Source organism: Pseudophryne corroboree, chromosome 3 (genome assembly GCF_028390025.1).
Source record: "Pseudophryne corroboree isolate aPseCor3 chromosome 3, aPseCor3.hap2, whole genome shotgun sequence".
Classification (NCBI taxonomy): domain Eukaryota; kingdom Metazoa; phylum Chordata; class Amphibia; order Anura; family Myobatrachidae; genus Pseudophryne; species Pseudophryne corroboree.
The window spans coordinates 275955034-275961033 of record NC_086446.1 but is presented as its reverse complement, the minus strand read 5'-3'; positions in this window follow the sequence as shown (position 1 = coordinate 275961033).

The following is a 6000-nucleotide window of genomic DNA, read 5'->3' as shown; positions in this document are numbered from 1 at the left end:
AGGTTACTGAGAGAGTAAAGAATGAATGTAAATCAGCAGCTGTTTTTTATTTCTCTGCTGTCACATTGGGCATGATTTTGATCCCGAAGGATCTACTGCACTATGCAAAAAGTACTGATACCTTGCGCATGGACAGGACCCTTACAGCGCATGTGCAGTACGGATCCAGCATCATCGGCTGCATTACAACTGCATACATCAAGAGATTGACAGTCTGTAGCCATTTGGGGGTGCGGAGGGGGTGGCGATGGCCTCCGTTTTTCCAAAATGGAGGTGTTTTGTTTTCCAAAATGGGGCCTGATGCTTCCATTTTGGGGGAGTGCCAAGGCCAGTATCTCCATCAGAAGACTACGATTTCCTGGCCTCTTGATAGTAGCTGCGGTGGCCTGCTTATGTGACCCCATGAGTTTCTCAGCCAGCTGATGGTGTCACGGGTGATTAAAATGATGCGGATCACTAATACATGCAGGAGGCATCTACTTATACCAGACCCCTCCTGCTGCATTACCATAACTGAGCCTTGCTGCAGATTCCAAATAAAGCAGCAGCTCTGCTCCCTCCAACCACATCTGAATCAGACTCATTATAAACTGTCTATGAGCTGCTCAGCAGATCGCTGCAGAAGTCAGTGAAGTAATCATTTGCTAATAATGACCAGACATGATAGGGGTGCTCTGCCTAGAGTAGATCTGAGGTTTTGGGTGTACATTCAGTTATAATGAAAATAACTATAATTTGCATGTGGCTTTGTTTGCATGGATGTCTGTACAGCAGAACTAATTTTTGCAAAGACAGTAGTGCCATCTAGTATTGTGATGTATATTTTGTATATTTTATATTGTAGACATTGATCACAGCAAGCCACGTAAAGCTGTTCATGGGAGAAGCAGCTGGTCCTGAGATCTACGCCTCCCCTGATCGTTTTCCCCTGCAACTTGTTGATCGTCATAGCGAAGCAGACGCTTACAGGAAACATCAGGTGTTTGAACTGAAAAGGAAAATTTGGGGGGATAAGGGGTATACGTGGTACAAACACAGTCTCACCTGCGCCACATCCTGTTAGAATCTCTGCCTCAATTACTGTCCTCTGCAGAGCAGTCACTTTAAATCGGGTGCCGTTGCATATCTTGGACGGAGTCAAGTTCCGCTGAAGCATGATCTGAACACCAACTTTCAGTGCATTGAGTGTGAAACGTCTGTTTTTTCTTTTATTGCCCCTCCTCCTGATGTTGCATCGAGATCATACATACTGTACCTCAGTTTCTTTCTAGGTTACTAATCTACACAATAGTGAAAATCCAAATTCATCCAGTAGTTTCTGTGTGATGCCAGAAGGAACAGACAAAAATTCTGTTTGTTTTTCTTCGTCTCCATAGGTCATAAACAATCCCTAGAAGTATGTTTCTCAAAAACAAAATGCTATGTACAGACACGACCCTTACAGTTTTATTTTTTATATATAGATAGATAGATAGATAGATAGATACAAAAAAATGTCTAGAACTTGCGCTCAGAACACCAGCAGCAATTTGGAAGGAATCCCTGTTAAGGGGGGTACTCACGGAGAGATCCATGCTTAAAATCTAAGCAATCTGACTATATTGCTTAGATTTTAAGCATATATCACTCGTGTGTAGCCCCCTCAGCGATAGCGATGCGCAGTTCCGCGCATCGCTATCGCTGGTGCTAGATTGGCCTGCCGTGCAGGCCAATCTAGCACGTCGCTCATTTCACCCACTGGGTGAAATGAGCGGCTCCCCCGTCTCCCCCCCCCCCGCCTCCCCCCGCACGCTCAGCACACATCGCGCTGTGCTGAGCGGCGGGAGAGATGTGTGCTGAGCGGTTCACTCAGCACACATCTTTCCCGTGTATAGGGCCCATTAGTGAATTCCTACAAACCAATTTTTACAAACAAAAACCAATTGCGCTCAGTACATAGCCTTAAAAATACTTGTATTCAAATTCTTAGTTCCATATATACAGTAGTCCAGAGAATTTTCTCCACTGTATGGATTGTTTTGTATACCTATAAATATACCCTCACACCAAGAGATCACCCGAAAAGAAATGGCCAAAGGCCAAAATTAGATGAGATACCAAATAAGCGTTTTATTAAAAGATACATATGCAGTTAAAATAACATCTCAGTACAGTTCAGGAAATGCGTCAGTCTCAACAGTTGGAACAATCACCTTCACCTTTACAGGTGTGAGCTCAAAAAGATGTTGTGGTGAACTGAACAGAAGACCGTAACTGATTTGACCCAACACGTTTCGTCAAGATGACTTCTTCAGGGGTTAGCATATGGTATCGCAAAAAGAAAAAGGAAAACTTCAGAAGTGGCAACATCCTTATTCATATCTATAGATTCAAATTGGATTGAATCGGTCCACCCGAAATTGATTAGAGGGCAATGACACCAAACAACATAGAGCTTTCTCTTATGAATATTCAGCTCTTTGTGCTGAGCCTGTTTGAGCTCCCACCTGTAAAGGTGAAGGTGATTGTTCCAACTGTTGAGATTGACGTATTTCCTGAACTGTACTGAGATGTTATTTTAACTGCATATGTATCTTTTAATAAAAAGCTTATTTGGTATCTCATCTAATTTTGGCCTTTGCCCATTTCTTTTCGGGTGATCTCTTGGTGTGAGGGTATATTAACAGGTATACAAAACAATCCATACAGTGAAGAAAATTCTCTGGACTATATATGGAACTAAGAATTTGAATACAAGTATTTTTAAGGCTATGTACTGAGGGCAATTGTTTTTTGTTTGTAAATATATATATATATATATATTTATTGTGTCAGGAAAGGTACTTTGCCACCTGTAAGCTACACACAGGGTCCTGGGGGTAGGTGGGAAGTGTGAATGGACCAGGTTCCCATCCATTTGGCCCAGACCAGGTCCTATAGCTTCTTAGCCCAAGAAGCTGCTTCATCAGCCAGCACCTGGCTGCTGGGCATAAAGCAGAGTCTCTCCCATTAGTCATGGCTCCTGAAGGCAGTTATTGTCCAGGTGATAGGTGATAGACAGTGGGATCCGGAGGGCTGGGCACTAGTGTCAGGATGCCAGGACCTGGAGGGTTCCTTATTAAGTAAGAGGGAGTGAGGCAGGGCCTAACCTCCCTGGTAGTTTATACTAAAGACCGTGATCTTTGTTTTATGTAGATCTTTGTTTTTGAGCTACCTGAATAAAAGGTATTTGTTGTTTTTGCACAAGCCTGGAGTCAGTCGTTGGTGGATTTTTGTAACAGAGCACATTCTAGCAAGTCTCCTGTTACAAATGACGCCCAACGTGGGGCCCTTCTGCTAATCATGTCACACGTGGCAGAGGACCCAACAGCCGCAAGGTAGCAGCACACATACCAGCGAACTCCAGACCAAGCTGAACTCGTGGGCATTAGTACCAGACCAAGGGTGTTGTGAGTAGTGGTTAAACCCAACCCCACGGGGTAAAAATAATGATATGTGTTGTTTAAACTGAATGTGTTTGATTTTGGTGCAAAGATTTGCATTGGCAGCAAAGAGGTTAAACAGGGTGCATGGCCTGTTGTGTCTTATATGCTTTGCACCATTCATTGAAAGTAGCTGTGTTCTGATTTGCTCTAAGGGGTTGCAAGCAGCTGATAATTTATGACTGAATTTCTTTTCCAAGCTTATTTTTACCTGTGCCTGCAAAATCTGGTAATGGGAGTCTGGTGTTCCTGGTAATTAGCTCATTAAGACCAATAAAGCAAAGTTGAAACCTTTTATAAATGTGGTTCTATTTAAATAGAGAAATTGTGTGGCACTATGTGTCCCAGCAATCCCTGAGTTCTAGTTTAAGAGCCTGAAGGGAGAAGTTGTTTATTTGCACTACCAGTGTAAGGTTATTTGTGACCACTATGTACATGCTACCTTTCAGTGCTTTGCTAAAAGCTTAATCTGTGCTAAAAAAAAAAAGAAAAGAAAAAAAAAGGAATTTTTATTTTCCCTTTCACGTACAGTTTTCAAAGGTAACAGGGTGAATAGAGATTTCCAGATATACAGCATATTCGGAAGTGTCTCTTCAAATGGGTAACAAAAAGAGAATTCATGCTAAAAAAACAAAAGGGGTGACAGCTCTAACACCTCAGTTCAGGAACTTATGTGACCCTATTAAAGCCCCACAGTTGGAGAGTGAAGTGGAAAGCTTATTGGGGAGTAATCCAGATCTTGGGGAAGATTTTAGCATGGAACCTTTTTTTTGGTGTCACATGATTAGTGACCTTGAAAGGAATGTCCAATTAAAGGACCAGGAGCTAGAAGAGTTTAAGGAAAAAATAGATTTTCTTCAAGAGCAGGTGAACACCTTAACGCAAAAGCTGGAGAAGAAGGAATCTCTTTTGTCTGACTCTCTGACCAAATTGGGAAGGAGTAGAGAAGAGATTGCCAAGCTCTCAGGCCAGGTGTCAGAGTTGCAGAAAACCTTGGCAATGGCTGAACCCAGATCTGAAAACTTTGTAGTACATAGCCATGGACTATTACAGAAAATCTCCTGTGACCAGACACGATATGGGAGTTTGGTGCTGGCCAATAAAGCTCTGTCGCAAGACTTTGCGGAGCTTCAGGGGGAGGTTTCTAAGCTAAAACCATTGGCTATGCCTAGTTTCAGTTCAGACACAGGCGTAGCTACACCAATTGCTGAAGACGTTATGCTGAAGGTTGGGTCAGAGACATTATCAGCCGAAGTGGAGATGCCATCTTCAAGGGAAATTATGCCAACGGTGGTGCAGGCTGTGGAAGAATGGTACCATACTGTATTGGAACCCGGCTGTACTGGATTCCTGTTCCAGCCAGAAGGAACAGGAAAGTTGAGCCAGAGCTGCCAGAGCCTAAGCCCCGGAAGGCTCCCTGCTATGCCACTAGTAAGGCCATCTGCCTGGAAAGTGGAAATGAGGGCCCTTCCTCAGAGGTAGAGCATTTACAGGCACTAATGTCCATTCAGTTGGTATTGTCGTTCCAGAGCATGGAGGAAGCTGCAGCCATTATTGCGCAGTGCACAGAAAATCCACGGGAATTTTTCAAGCAGCAAGAGAGAGCCACATCAGATGGCAGTGTTTTGTTGTTAACCCCTAGGATGGCAGTGAGAAGTTCCTCCGAAGCAGGACCACCTCATTCTCCGGAAAAAGAATGTCGTAAAAGCTTGGGTGAAGAGTGGAGCAAAGCCCTGAGTTCAGTGGAACCTGTTCAAGATGTAGCATGGCAGCCACAGGGGCTCACAGAAGATGTGTTTATGGAGACACGAGATGAGGATGTGGGATTCCCAGCTGCTCCTCAGTTGACAGGGAGTGAGGAGGAAGCGGTAATGGAGTTGGGAGAGGTTTACTTGATGTCACGTGATCATCCACCTCCAAAACAAGAATCCTCTAATCTGTTGAATCTGTGGTAGAATGATGAACCCCAGGAATCTACCTGGACAGATGGCAATTTGATGACTACTCAAGAGCCCATCCTAGAACAGGAAGTCTTATCTGAGCTGGAGATTGCTTCTGTTGAGGTCTTGGAAACCCAGGATCCTTCTCTTGTTGACGCGATGTATGTTCAGAAGTTAATCCCTGATGGGACATCACAGGTTCAGAATCCCCCAGTTCTGGACATCCAGTGCACATGTGAGACTTTCTCTGATGAATCACAGACAAAGACCGTACCTATGGAGGTGTCTCGCCTATGTGAGCTAGTCATGGCTAAGCTAGTTGCAATACAGGAGTCTACTTCCGAAGTCATCCAGGAACCTGCTTCTGAAGGAGTTCCACTCGTGTATGTGGAGGATAAGAGGCAAGATTTCGATCTTGAGGTTGTTGCACCCCGGCATCATCCACCACGAGAGGCTCAAGATCCAATTGCTGAACTGGGACACACTAAGTAAGGAGCAAGAACCTGTCTCAGAGGAATCGGTGCAGAGTCCCTTTTCTGAGGTTGCTCTACCCAGGGAGAGTTCTCTATATGAGACAAGAGAGCTGTAAAATTTGAGGG